Raw genomic sequence first — 15,159 nt, 5'->3', positions numbered from 1 at the left:
CTCTTGTGTCACTTCCACTTCTGTCGTTCTTCGGCTGCTTTGATTGTGTCAATTTCGGAATAGAAACACCAAATATATCTCCATAACAGTGCTTCTACTTCAACCGACTCTTGCACAACGAAGTTACATAGCTCGCGGTAGAGAGTGTCACTGTGTGCGGCCAGGCCAGTGAAGCAACCACTGATAGATACGAGGAGCGGACGCGAGCTGTGTGCAACTTCTTTGTGCAAGAGTCGGTTGAAGTGGAAGCACTGTTATGGAGATATATTTGGTGTTTCTATTCCGAAATGGACACAATCAAAGCAGCCCAAGAATGACAGAAGCGGAACGGAAGCAAGAGAAATGAAAATTGTGAACTTTGGCAAAGGATTGTTTGAAGGGGCCCTCACAATGATGGCCCTAAAATGGAGGAAAAGCTGTGCGAAAAACAAGTTTGTTTTCAGTTTTATTTCTTTTTGACAATGTTGTCATCACTTTCAGACCCCGAAAAAAATATATATTGTACCTAAGAGTATAACAATTTTTTTAACCAAAAAATCAGCGACGTGTTAACCCCCCCCCAAAAAAAAATTCTACATTTTTTGAAATTTTCAACACGCAAAAAAAAATTAAGAAACTAGGTATCGATAGTTTTGAAAAAATGCACATTTACATGCAGATAACATCTACAATCTGTGAAACTTTCAAAATGTTTCGACCAACACACTAAAATTTTTAAAAAATCAATTTTTAGCATGCATGATACGATAGTTTTTAAGGGGAGGGTGTAGAGGATCATTTTTCTTTTTAGGTAGCTTTCGCTCAAGGCTAACCTTTTGGGTTAGTAGCGACCCAATTTGGATCAACGACCGATTTCACTATCTTACTAGGAAAGGCCCTTTAAGTCAGCTTCGTAAAATACTACTGTGTATAATGGGACTTTGATGCAATAGTTGAAATTGAAATTTGAAACGTTTTAAAGTCATAAAAAAGTAAATCTAGGAGAAGGCTTTCTCAGTCCGTAATCGGGGTTACTTTTCACCGGTCCAAAATACCCCTTAGATAGTAAATTATTACCTGCATTCCAAATATAGGCAAATTTCCTATTTAGGTAGATGCCTGAATGAATTTCTTGTTGGAAAATAAAATTATGAACAGTGGCGCATCTAGAAAAATTGTTTGAAAGGGGTTCACTCACAAAGGATTGTTTTTTTTTTTTTAGAAAACACTAGACTTTGGGGGGGGGTCTTGAAGCTTATAGCAAGGAATGACTAACATCACATTTCTTTAAAAAAAATATACGATTTGGTTAGGCTTCAGCCTGAAAGCCACGAACCCCGTAAATCTTCCACTGATTACGGTTGGGATGATATTCTTGGACATAAGGAATAACCAAGGCAAATCAGTTCACGTGGATTTTTTTTCCTGAGTTGGTATTTTTGTGAAACATATGCTAAACTATCAGAATGTGGTTCCTGTGCCGGTACGAGAAAATACATAATTTTCTTTACAAATATTGGTAATTCATAGTAAGTATCGATACCGGTAACATCATTCTGATATCAATATTTGTAGATTACATGCAGTTTTGTGTAGAAAATGAAATGTATAAATACTGAAGGGAAAACATTGCACAGAAACATTATGTTCGTTTGTTCAACATACTTTTTGTATGTTGTGCAAAGTACTCTCAACTATGGGGTTGCTTTGCACCAAAGTTTATATTTCAACAACTATGGCCACACTAAGTCCTTACTAATGAACTTGCACTATTATTTCCTCATATATCTGGCTATTATATATTTAAAATACAGCGTTTTAAATCATTACGTTTGTTGCATGCGATTTTCTTTAAAATTGCTTAAATCTTGTTCGAAGTAACCCCGTCTTACGGTAGTGGTTATTAAGTTCCCTCGATAATCCCTTGTGTATGTTCAGATGGTATTTTGGATATTGGTTATTTCATCCACCTACACAAGTATGTATGATCAGGTGACATTTGGAATATACATGATTATACCAACCTAGAAAATTATATATGTTGGATGACATTTTGAATATTTGTGATGCCATCTATCCATAGAGTTATGTATGTCTGTCTGACGTTTGGAATAATAATAACCTGATCCACCTATGCTGTTATGTATATTCAGCTGACACTTGGTCACGCAAAATACAGTTTTGTTTCTTTTCTTAACTCTTTCGAATTCCTATATAAGAGGCAGATGTTCTGTATTTGTGACTGGACACAAAGAAGCATAGATTCGCACGATTTGTTCTTGGAGGTCAATGGCCAGAACACTACCCTCATAAAGGGGTGGTGAGGGAAGGTGTGAATAAGAAAAAGCACGTACAGGAATTCAGGAAATGGTTGTACGTATTTTTTTACCCTGTCTGTTTTTGTAAAAATCATCAGCTATACCAACTCCTCTCATCAGTGGGGAGCTTTAGTAATTCCGGAAAATTCTCAAGGTTAAAACTAAGCATCTCAATTGTGATTTATTGGCACCTGTCGGCTTGTCAAAAAATAGCGGAGTTTTTGAGGTATGAATTCACTGAAGATTTTCTCAAAACATATTTTGGTCCGAGGGAAACGCTTCTAGCTTATTACCAAGAGGTAGTTAACTACAATATTAGATTGTGCATATCTGCCAAAAAGAATAAAACAAATACGTCTAGAATCAACCACCATTCAGTAACAACTGAAAAGAAGTCATATAAATTGCATATGAATTTCTCAATTTATAACTTATCTTTTCTTGTTTTCGATCTGAATAACTCAGTGTGTTATAATATGAATTTCAATAAACTGCGTACATACGCTTCTATTTCATGGTTGTTTGTGTTATTGTGTTTTCAATCCGAATAATCCAATGTACCGGACTAGTTTTCAGGAAGAGAAAGGTATGCACATATATTAAACATACAATAGTAATATTTTCTAGTACTGTATATTTTTATGATTACTCTATATACATTATTTATAAGTAGCTGTCGTGCCACTGATTATTTAAATTTTACATCAAGTAGAACTAGAAATCCTATTTTAAAAATACACAAATCACACTTATATTCTGTAAGTTGGCCACTTTTCGATGGAACCGATGGTGGCCAACATAGACAGGTTTCACTGCATCATATAATGACTTGAGTATGAAAAACTCCGAAATGTGAGGAATGTGGTATGGGAATTTTTTATGAGCGAAATCACTCATCTCGCTCAATCCTCGTGTGCCATATACCTGACGAGGCTAATAGTTATATTGATAAAGAAATCCTGAAACGTATAAGCACCCGCCAGGCCCATATCCAGGGGAGTCTAGGGGGCCGGGTCCCTCCTAAATATTCGCCGGCTCTCCTAATATTTTCACGGTAGGCTTGCAAATGAACTTCAATACGATGATAAACTATAGTATGGTTGGATCGCCCCCCCCCCCCCTACATTTTTGGGCTGGCTACCGCCCTGGCACCCGCCCATGAAATCATACTAGCGGTCATATGCACAAATTTTAGTCAATGTCATGAAAATGTTATTTCGATATTAATTTTTTGAGCACACATTAAAAATTTCTAACAGATGCTTGAGCCTTGGAGCCAAGGCCATACCCATATAGTCGGCACCTAACGGAATTATCGATGTTCAATACTACATTTCTCTTTAGCTTTGGAAGAAGAACAGCACTAATATATTTCGAAATTAAGTAATATTTAGTTTTACGTGCCACGATTATGCACCGAGGCTAAGAGAGGGATGGTGATCATGAGAAATGAATGCAATGCTGGTATGATGAAAGTAGGAGGAAACGGGAAAACCCCGAGAAAACCAACGCACATGGTCTCTGTCCACCAAAAAATCTCACATGGTTCAAGCTGGGATCGAAACAGGGACCCCAGCACCAAAGGTGAACGCTCTACCACTGAGCCGGTACTTGTGCAAGACTCTTGCGCAAGTCTTGGTCTTGGTCTTGGTCTTGCAGATATGGTCTTAATCTTGATCTTACATGCAAGACTCTTACAAAAACTGCAAGACCAAGACTCTTGCGCTCATCACTAGCAGCATTGCATTTACGGTACATGTTTTTCTGGAGTTAGTTGTTAGTGATCGTAACCACCACTTGAAAATGAACTCACGTCCCCACTCGTATAGCTTTTTCTAAGAATATTATTTAAATCTTTTGATTTGTCGCTACTTACTTTATTCTGCATGTGAAACAGAAAAAAAATCTTTTTCGTGAAATAAGATTTTCCGCGACAGAACGACATACGATTAGCAGCGCAAAATAATATATTTTAAAAAAATAATTCGTTTGATATTAATATCGCATTGAATTTTTTCCATTTTTCAATTTGAATATTTCTGAAGAAATCCAATTTATTAGGACAAGAAGAATTGAAAAGGTGTAAACTGAAGTCCAAATTCCAAAGATGTTTGAAAGCTTGTTTACAAACGATATGTTCCTGCTGTTTCACGTGTGCAGCCTCTTCGAATCTATGGTCAGAGGCGTCATTTAGGTAGGGCAGGAAGGGACAATTCCCCACCAAAGTTTGAGATTTATATAGATTTTATCAATAGAATAGTAGAAAATCAGTGAAAAACGTGAAATTTTATTTATATCAAGTGGTCTTGACCCCCCAAGCAAAATCTGAAATGACGTTCCTGTCTATGGTCGACAAGGAAGAAAACTTCTTTGCATCGTCCACGAACTTCAAATACACGAAGCATCCTTTATCCCGAAAAAGAGGTCGATGTCAGTTCTTTAGGTCTGTTTCACCTATAATTTCCGGCAGTATTTTCTCTTGCCGATCATCGGTGACCTAAAAGGATGGGTGCGATCTCCTTGGGAAAACGGCAGTAGGGCTATACAGGTTCAAAAAATTAGGACTGGTTAATTAAATAACTTAATCGGGTTAAAATATTATTACGGTACTACCATTTTCTAATACTTTAATTTGTTGGGGTCAGAACACAAGCATTGGGTAATAAAAAGTACTACCATTAGAAATAGCCTTTTATTATAATAACCCCAAAATAAGCATAATTGATTAAAAATAAAAATAAAAAAGTGTCATGTAACAAAGGAAGTAGGTGTTCGCCTATGTGTTATGAAGTGTGACAACTGGGTATTAGGGGGTAAAAATTGTTCAAAAATAGCGTTACGTAATATGTGGACGGTCCCTTATTTCATTAAATACAGTTTCAATAATAAAGACCAGAATTGCTACTAATATATATCAGTTTATACTGTTTTCTTTCATTATCTCCAAATATTGAAAAGTAAGGGAGAGGGGGTACATTTGAACAGGGGGTACCTTTGAACATTTGAGATAACAGGCTAGAAATAATAGCATATCTGGTGGTTTCAAAATCTTTGGTTTGGCAAAACTGCGTTGCGTGACGGTCAACTGTTATCTGTCATTTTAGTGTAACTGTTGATGAACAACAGTACTTTGTTACATTTGTGGGGTGGAAAGTTCGAATTTTTCTGAAGTTTTGTAAGATTTTTGCCAGAAGCCTGTGTTTTGATATTATCTGCCATTCATTGCACAAACAAGTACATTAATTTACTTATCTAATGTTGCCCTTTGTATTTCACAAGAGTTTGTACTATCAGGGTATTACCAAATTCTGGGTATTACCAAATGAACAAACATTAGGGGGCACATTTGAACATTGTTCTGCCTATATTTTTCTGAAACTTGTAAGTACCAGCAACATGTTTGTGTTTTCAGACAAGGAAGAAAAATGTTCAGTGCCTACTGCTGATATTGTGTGTAGACTTTCTAATCCCACAACTTCTGGAGAGACAAAGCGTACTGCAAAAATTCTGACATTTCATGTTGATTTGCAGAATTTTAGGGTAGAATAAATTTCGTGTCCAGTACCCGGTTAGTAGTGAAAAAAAAATGTAATTTCTTAGATCTCTAAGATTGCTAGTAGTAATAGGTTTTCCATTAAGCCTATCAGGTATGACGAGCTAAATTAAAAAGTCAATCATAATCATATTTTCACAGATATGCTACGATGATCATTTTTTTTTTTTTTAAGTTTTCTTCAGATCACACCTACGCCTATAGATATGTTGTCCACATATCTCTGTGTGTGTGTGTGTGTGTGTAACGTATAATGTACAGCATATATGCAGGCCCGTATTAGTAAGTGCTATTCTGTGCTCGAGCACAGGACGTCACAATTTAGGGGGCGGCAAAATTTTGGATTTTTTTTTAAAAAAAAGAGTCACAATAAAGTTATATTTAACACTACCACCTCAGAGTCCCGCCCAAGAGCGAGAAAATGTTTCGCTCTAATTACAGTAGCTACTAATTAGCTAGCTTATCTGATTATTTTTTTTAAAAAAGTCCTCCTCTCCTACTCCCACCCCAAGGGGTCAGGATGAACATGAACATCATGAAAACTGATACCGTTAAACTCAGCGACCTCGAAAACAATGAATTCAACACTAATATCTGTCGTTTTCGATTACTTTTAAACTCTCGCCCGCCTCACTCGGGAGTTGAATATGACCTTGAAGTTGAATTGGATTAAAATTGTCACTATTCATCTCAGCGACCCCAAAAACTATGAAATCAACTCAATTCAGATGTGTATCCGAAGGGGGAGGCAAATTATCTAGAGCACAGAGGCGCACAATATACAAATACGGGCCTGTATATATGTTTCAGCAATTATTACTATTATTATTATTTCCTTGCCATACGCGATTGGTTAATTCTTGTGCCTTAAACCGTTAATGCTGCTTTGTTACATTAGCCTTGTTGTTCGCAAACGAATTCATCCTGAAAGTAACTATTATTGTAGTAAAATAATGGTTTGTTCAAAACTGCCCCACGTAAAATATGTTCAAATCTACCCCATGCTTGTTTCAATCTACCCCCCAAGGGGGTACATTTGAATGACACCCCCTGCGCCCTTGCATAGAATGACAAGATCAAACAAAGTACTCTATTTTATGGCAAATAATGTATATTATATTTAGCTTTTGCTACAGTTCTATAAGGAAATTTACTAAGTGTTTGGAAGCAAAAACGAATATTCGAAAACAGATGTTCAAATGTACCGCCCTCTCCCCTATTTGAAGAAATATTGGTGCAATTTTACTATACAGACACACAGATTCTAAAATGTACGGAAAATTCTGGAGAAGTCTTTAATTTGCCCATTTTATGTCGAGAATAGATCCCAACTAACCCCTGAGAGCATTCTAACCTGTTCCTACTGCTACTGCTACTCCTACCCCTACTACTACTTATACTATGGATCCGTATTGTAAAACTGCACGGAAATATGTTGAGACGTCTCATATCAATGGTTTAGAATTATGTATGAATTAAAATATTAAATCTATATTTTAGTTCACATCCCTGTTAGAAGATGATGATACGCGTAGAAATGTCAGAAACGGCACAGAACGGTGCTTATACGACTTTAGTGATGAGTTCATATTTCTCGTTTATTTTGTTGTAACAAATGAGCATCAAGTCGCGATAAGTAAAATGTTTACAAATTGTGGCGGCACTACGGAGTTTCGGCACCAGAGTACTAAAAGAACCAGTAAGTACTCCTGGAAAGGAAACATATAGGCTATGCTCTTACATCCAGCATTGGCAAATGGAAATGGAACTTAAAAAATCATATTATTAGTTATATAAAGTACTGTCAAAGAATTTTAAATTTTTTAATCTCCAAATTCTTTAAAACCTAGAAGTAAGTTATAAGATATTAAAATAAAGTAATTAGTCATAGTTCTTATAATTTGGAAGATAAAGTAAAGAAATGGAAATTAATTCCTTCCCGGGAATTTATAGGGCTTTTTAATGTCCACTAGCATATAGTGTTTTTTTTTTTTTTTTAATTACCATCAAGTGATTTGGCGGAGAAAGTAAATAATACCCATTTTTAATTTTTTTCTTCTCATTATAATTATTTATTTATCCAGGTCAAGTAGGCTATTAGCACACTACTCGAAATAATTGTTGAAAAATTATAATTCTTTCACTAATTTCCTTATTATTGTTCTTCAAAAGATTTGTGCTCAGCGACACCATAAATTTGCGCTGGACAACATAGATAAAATTCGAGGGAGCCGCCAGAAGTAATTCTTCAAAAATAATGATTATTTTATGTTTTGCGTATAAATACTGCGTCCATATATATGGCATAAAAACTATAGTGGAGAAAGTAGTATTTAACTTGTGCTAGGTGGCCACTATAAAGTACGAATGCTAACTAAAAGAGTCAGAACAGGGAGAAGCTTTTGAGACCGTGCCATAACCCGAGCTGCAGCCGGAGCGAGAAGGCGTGTCAGCGACGGTGTGTGTATGCGTAAGCCTGGGTAGTGAAGACAGGTAGATTCTGGGAATCATAAAGGGTTTGAATGTCACTTGTCATTGTTTCATTCTAGTAACGCTTCACTTGGAAACATAGAGCTTCTCTACATTGTGCAGAAATGCACCGCCGGTGGAAAATAATATTTAATACAGTCGTCTTTCATATTCAGTCACTTATTTTATTCGTCATCAAGTACTTGTAGTGGTTTTACACTACCAACCCTACAATTTTAACCTCAAATATAGCTGTATTGCTTTGTATTTAATTCTGTCTCTTTCGGAAGTTTGTTCCTTATAAATATACCTTTTCATGCAGAGTATGGAATTTTAACTGTAAATTTTCCAAAATGTGATGTGCCCCAACTTGACCAGCACATATTTATTTTCTTACTCTGATTTCTGTGTTATAATTTTGTATTAATGTTTTACTGACAAGAAAGAAAAATTTATCTTATTTACACTTGCCCTTTACCAGACTCATCGATCACCTTATTGTGGTGGAAATGTGTCAAGTGTAGCAATGGAAAGGAAATGTTATAAGATAGGTAGTACGGTACTTTACAATGCTTATGTGCCTATTCTAGCCTACGTGATGCGTATATTTGTGTTATATATATTATCGGTACCTTATCATGTATAGTGGTAACATAACTTGTTGGTAACCAACAATGTACCATGTTGCCCCCTCCTAATATATATCAAGAAACGCCCTTTATGCTGCTGAGTAAGTCCAGTATTTTCATGCTAAGAAACGTGAATGTTTATGGAGAAATTCATTGTCATTTGCGTGTAAATACTGCGTCCAGAATTATGTCCTAAATCTCCAGTGTAAAAATCACAAATCAATGTGTGCTAGGTGATCTGAACATGGGCGCAGCAAGCGGAAAGAGCGGCAGTGAAGAAATGCGTCCGTAGGCACCAGGCGCGTCAGCGATGGTCGGTATGTGCGTAATCGAAGATGTTGGTAAAACGTTAGGTTTATCTTTTCTAATTCCCTGTCGACAACTTTGTGTCCTCGAGAAAAGTACCTTTCACTACCGACTTTTGTCAGTTATATCTGCTTAATTTCAATAATCCGTGCCGCTCCACAAAATGATAACTCTTTTCTTCACCAATATAGGTTCTTATGAAACTCACAATTGAAATGCCACATCCGTGACATACACCTACCATCTTTGAATCCTGGAAATTAATTTCCTTATTATACCATAATGTGTGATGTCAGCATCCTTCCAGTCAAAATAGTACCAACACGTAGCTTATAACCCCTGACAATTCCACATTACACACTTCTCTTGTTAATATAAATTTCATGAAAAATAACCAATTTACCTTTTCTTTCCTGTAATTTTACGTATTTTTCATATTTCTCCGGTACTTTACCCCAAGAAGCCAAGAATATATACAACGTAAGGATATGGAATTTTCACGCATGTAGAAACTGTGACAATAACGAAAGAAGTAAATCCTCGGTAGCACACATACAAAAAGCCACTAAGGCGCTAGCTACTCACGGACGTACCTCGAGCTAATGCGCAGGTCACCCGGATTCGCCATGTCCTGAGCCCAATTAGATACAAAAGAAGTTTCTAGTGACTCACTAGTAGACGCTGACCAAATGGTCATCGTAAATTCATTTGAGATACTGAAAATGTCGGCGTTGGGAAAGAATATACCAACAAATTTTAAGGTGAAATATATAGAGATTACGTTTCACAGATGGGGTTCTGGCTTAATTTATCCTAATAGTACCCTATTATGCTCTACCGTATCCTAACTACTTTACTCAAACGTAACTCTACCCTAATTTAAACTTATTTGATTCTAATACGGCCCTACTCGACTCTAGATTAACCTAACCTTACTTTTTTCTTTTCTAAACTCTCTTTACTCTACCCTGACGTTAGAATACTGTACCTAGCCTAACCCTACTTCACTGTTCCTTGCTCTGCTCTACCCTATTTTTCCATACTCATCTCTATGATAACCTAACTTCACTGTACCGTACTTTACTCCCTCCTATCATAACCTAACCTTAGTTTTCTAGCAGTTCCTTGTATTCTAATATTTTGTCTTCTTTCTGCATTTTATTTTGGTAAATGATTTTCAGAAACATGATTAATTGGTTGCTGTTCACACAGCCGATTTAAAGTTTTAATTAATTAAAATATATTCCAAGTAAACAGTTTACCAAGGTAGAATCAAAACCACTATTTGATCCAAGGCAACTACCCTGTAGAAGATTGAAGCCAAAACCACGGTCAAAGAAGCTCACTCTTTAGTCATTCTACCATATAACCGCATACAAAGCTTACCTTCAAACAGTAGATAAGTAACTAACCTTGTCTGGGTAACTTGATGTAACGTTCTTTAGCCAAAGACAACAAAAATAAGCATAAAATACCACTTTTTGCTCGGAGATACAATGGAGATGTGACACAGAAGTAATACCGCACGATGAAAAGGTTATAAGCAGGTAAAGTTGAAGTATGCAATGTCATCCCAACAGTTTAAAATTGTATAGTAGAATTAGTTCTTTCGAATGGTGTGCACCATTCTACTCAATCGTATTTTCTCTGATTTTTAACATTTGCTTTCTTGTAGTAGCGTGGATCGATAGTTAGATTGTATTAAACCGAAACGTAGTGATTTTGTCTTTAATGTACACGGCAAGCTATCAATAACACATATATCTTGTAATAAAAAACATTTAAAAATTACGATTTGCGTAAACATCTAAGCGCAATACGTAGATTATATTAATAGACTAGCTGGGGCCCCATCCTCAATCCACCTTGTTTGCTCATCCTATGGCCTGGCATCTCTTAGGTATCAGCCTTTGCATCAAGGGTGAATTTCGTGCATTTACTTTTAATACTTCCTGAATTTGGCCAGCTGGGGACTTGGTCCCCAAACCGCGTTTGCTCGGCCTATGGCCTCACACTTCTTAAACTCACAGTTCTACCGAATTTCAAGTTTCTTTTCCTATTTCAACTACCTAAAAGATATGATTTTGTATCCCAAGAAAACGCCCATTTAAATAGCATGGGAATTTGTTCATCTCCCCTTTAGACTCCTTAAAAATTTTAAAAAAAAAAATCTCTTTTGGCAATTTTCTTGTTAGTTAGTCCCAAAAGTCTACGATCATGCTAAATTTCATCATTCTAATCCTGCCGGAAGTGTCTAAACATTTTGGGGTGTAGAAGACGGTCGTTAGAAGTAACATGGGAAGATTATTCTGTTCCTCATAAAACCACTCCAAAGTTCGAAATTTATACTTTTCATGATTTACTTAGGTAACTAGATCTGATCGTGTACAAAGACGTTTTCTCAATTTCCAACTCTGGGGACTAGTCGGGGAGATTCAAAGTTATGCACGTTTCTTCCTAAGAACGCCTTCTCTGTTTGCAATCCATATTATTTCTTTCTTCTGCAGGCTTGCATAGCAGCATAGGATAAATACCCGGAAAATGGGACAAAAGCATTCGTCTTTTCCACTTTTTATCCGAGTTCTGAACTAATACTCAGCAACGACGTGTGCTTACAGCTAGTCTTAAATACCATATCTTCACATAAAATTAATAAACATACAGAAAGCGGCGTAGTATTCTTATCATTGAGTGAAATTACTGAAAGTTGCAACAAACAAGTGACTATCTTTCATACATAATTTTGGTTCCTTCATCTATTATTACATAACAAAAGGAAAACGATATTAATTCGAAACATTCACTTATGCTTGTCACCGAAGCCAGAAAATTGACAACAGGTTCCAGCCTGTGAAGCCACTATTTGTCCGCTACATATCAGGCAAATTATTTATTCCTTTTGTAGGTGCAATCCCGAAAAAGTTTTCCACGCAACCGACAACCGCAGTAGTAACTGAGAGACTCATATGTAAGATCTAACCTAGACTCGTGCTTCATCTAGTTTTATTAATGAGATGCTACGACTCTACTTAGACTTAGGGCTAAAAGTTTTTTTTTTTTTTTTTTTTTTGTATTCCCTAGAATCATAGTTATTGAATTGAATTTTTGGCCAAGTCTGCTACCACCATCTTCCAAGCCTATAACTGGGAATAGAGCAAGTTTTAATTTGTTAGAAATACATTCTGTAAAGAAAAGCAATATCTATACTTATGTATAAAATAGTGTGTGTGTGGTCAGATTTCCGGATGAAAAGAACTATATACCTGCATTCTTCACATCTAAATCGTTTTCATATTTATAACGTTTTGCCATATCTACTACCTAAGCGAAAAAATAATTTAAAATTATTTGAGTATTTCTTCGCGGAAGAGCCTTCACTAGTTTTTGTCAGTGAAACTAATATGGACAACCAGTATTTTACTTTTGTTTCGTGCTATGAGTAGTATACAGTATTAAAATAATACGAAACTGGAGTATTAAAAATTAAACCTTGTTTCTTTTTGTATTATCGAGAAACGAATGTCGAGGAGTCGATGTACATTTTTGGAAAAGTTACCAATCAAACTTCCATTACATCATTAATTTCAGTTAAAAGGCTGCAAAGATCTGATACTTTTGTCCCTCCACACGCGTCATAACTCAACGTAGATGAGTAGTAATTAAGAAATCGCGAGTGTTGAAATGTGAAGTTTCAGGTAGATTTTCCGTCTTGTGTTGCTTAATTAGGCATTCTTGAACTTGACACAATTACAGCCATAATAGAAAAACTTTCTTCCATTCACTGATCAGGGAAACTCACCACTTTATTTCCTTCAGTAAAACATTGCATTTCTTGATCTTACTTAAACAACAACCTGTATATTTCCATAGACAATTGCTTTAATGTGTGTATCACAAATAGCAGCACAAATTGTAACCCGCTCTTGATAGCAAGTAAAGCAATAGAAAGATACGAACTGGCCCTTATTTTCAATTCGTCGTAAAATCTTAGGAACACCGCCCATTCATGTGCTTTTTTTAAGTAAGACAATCTGTCGTCCTAACTATTCGTCTAACGTTGCCACCCAGCCACTGGCGTACAGAATCGCGATATTATTGCTTATTTCTTTCTTGTCGCTTGTGACACATTAGGTGGATTGACATCCTTCCAGTGTGTTACTGGCCGCGAATCAATCCAATGTTTATCTGGCATAGTAACAAAATCAAGATCAGCTAAACTATGATTTTGTTGTGTTGATGATGATTGTTGGAAAATGTACAGAGTTTTGGGAGATGGTTTTGAAATATACACGTTTGTGTTCACAGCTGCTCCTTTTCGCGTTTGAACGAAAGAACTGGTGATACCTTTTGCGGATATAGTACCATGCTAAGATCTTTGGCTCAACTTTTGATTTACGGGTACACTTTGCACTCACAGGTGTGGTTAACTAGGTGCATATTGTAAAATTTCTGGTTTATTACTGTTTGCAAACGAAACGTTACTTTTCGTCATTCATAATGACAGTATCATCCTTCAGTAGTGTTTGGCGTAATGCGTGGTGTCTAAAGCTTGTTCGCTCAACAACTTTCATCTTCCTGCACCACACGGTACTGCACATAGCATACAACTAGAAAGACGAGCTAACTCCTGCAGAATGTTGTCTAGCTATGGTAAACCCTCTTTCAAACCACGATTTGTGATAAGGATTACCAGACGTCTTCTTTTACCTGGACATATCCTCTTTTGGGGCATTACAAGCAACTGTTTCAGCTTCAACGTCACCTGAGCTTAAGAATGCTGACAAAGGCGATTGACATATTTCATTTCGTATTTTTGTTCGGTTGGTGGGACTTGCTTCCATAATAATATTGAACTTGGACAACTTTATAAACTACCCTAAAACTAGCTAGGGGCTCTCAGGGGAATTGATTTTAGAAGAAAAAAATCGTGAATAATTCAGGGAAATCGATCATATCTAGTAAAAAGTCTGGAAATATCAGGGAAATTGAGTTCAATATTTTTGTATATTTTGAATGTATTCAAGTATGGAACAAAAGTATTTACGTATTAATTCCCTTAGTAGGCTTCTGAACTTAATATTTTTTTCCACTTAAATTTTATTTATTTATTTTCTTGTGACTCAATATTTAATTGCAATCGTTCATTGGGGAGAAGGGTGACCGTTCTTAAAAAAATAAATAAAGTGTGTGTTATGTGTTCTCACACACAGTAAATAATTATGTGTTCTCTTACTGCAAGTTTCTTCCACTAGGCCTGTAAATTGCAAAATTGATACCTGGAAAACCTTGAAAATTCAGGGAAATTGAGTTCAATATTTTTGTATGAGCCCTGTAATAGAAAACATCATCGTTCACCGATATCAGGGTTGGCAAAAACCATGGTTTTTATTGAAAAAACCAAAAAAACAGTTTTTTTTTGGTTTAAACCCTTTTTTTTTTGTTTAAACCAGGTTTTTTTGGTTTAAATAATTTGCTCTATGTATTTATATCACATATGGACAGAAATAAGTTTGTTTCGCCTTGGTGTTATTATACAACAATCGGGTTATTCTGGAAGGGGTCACATAAGCTTAAAGTGGAATCCAAACCGTTTCTCGGCTTACGTCCGAGAGAAATTGTCCATTTGAACTCGAAACCGAACTCGACAGTCTGCCGACTCACTCACGAAAAACTCCTGATAAAAATACGTTGTACTGATCTTGACATACTTCTTAATATAATTGTCAAGAGCCATTTCACAAGGACAAAAAATAAACAGTTGCACAAGTGAAATCATTATACGGAATTACATATGGACAATTTCAAAATACTGCAGAGTACAGAAGAACTAATTTAGTCCAAGTTAGTTTTCTACAACTTTTATTAGTCCGAGTTAAAGAAATACAACGACTTAATTTGCTTATCA

The sequence above is a fragment of the Thermobia domestica genome, chromosome 17 (genome assembly GCF_964235325.1).
Source record: "Thermobia domestica chromosome 17, izTheDome1.hap1.1, whole genome shotgun sequence".
Taxonomy (NCBI): domain Eukaryota; kingdom Metazoa; phylum Arthropoda; class Insecta; order Zygentoma; family Lepismatidae; genus Thermobia; species Thermobia domestica.
This window is presented reverse-complemented; position numbering follows the sequence as displayed.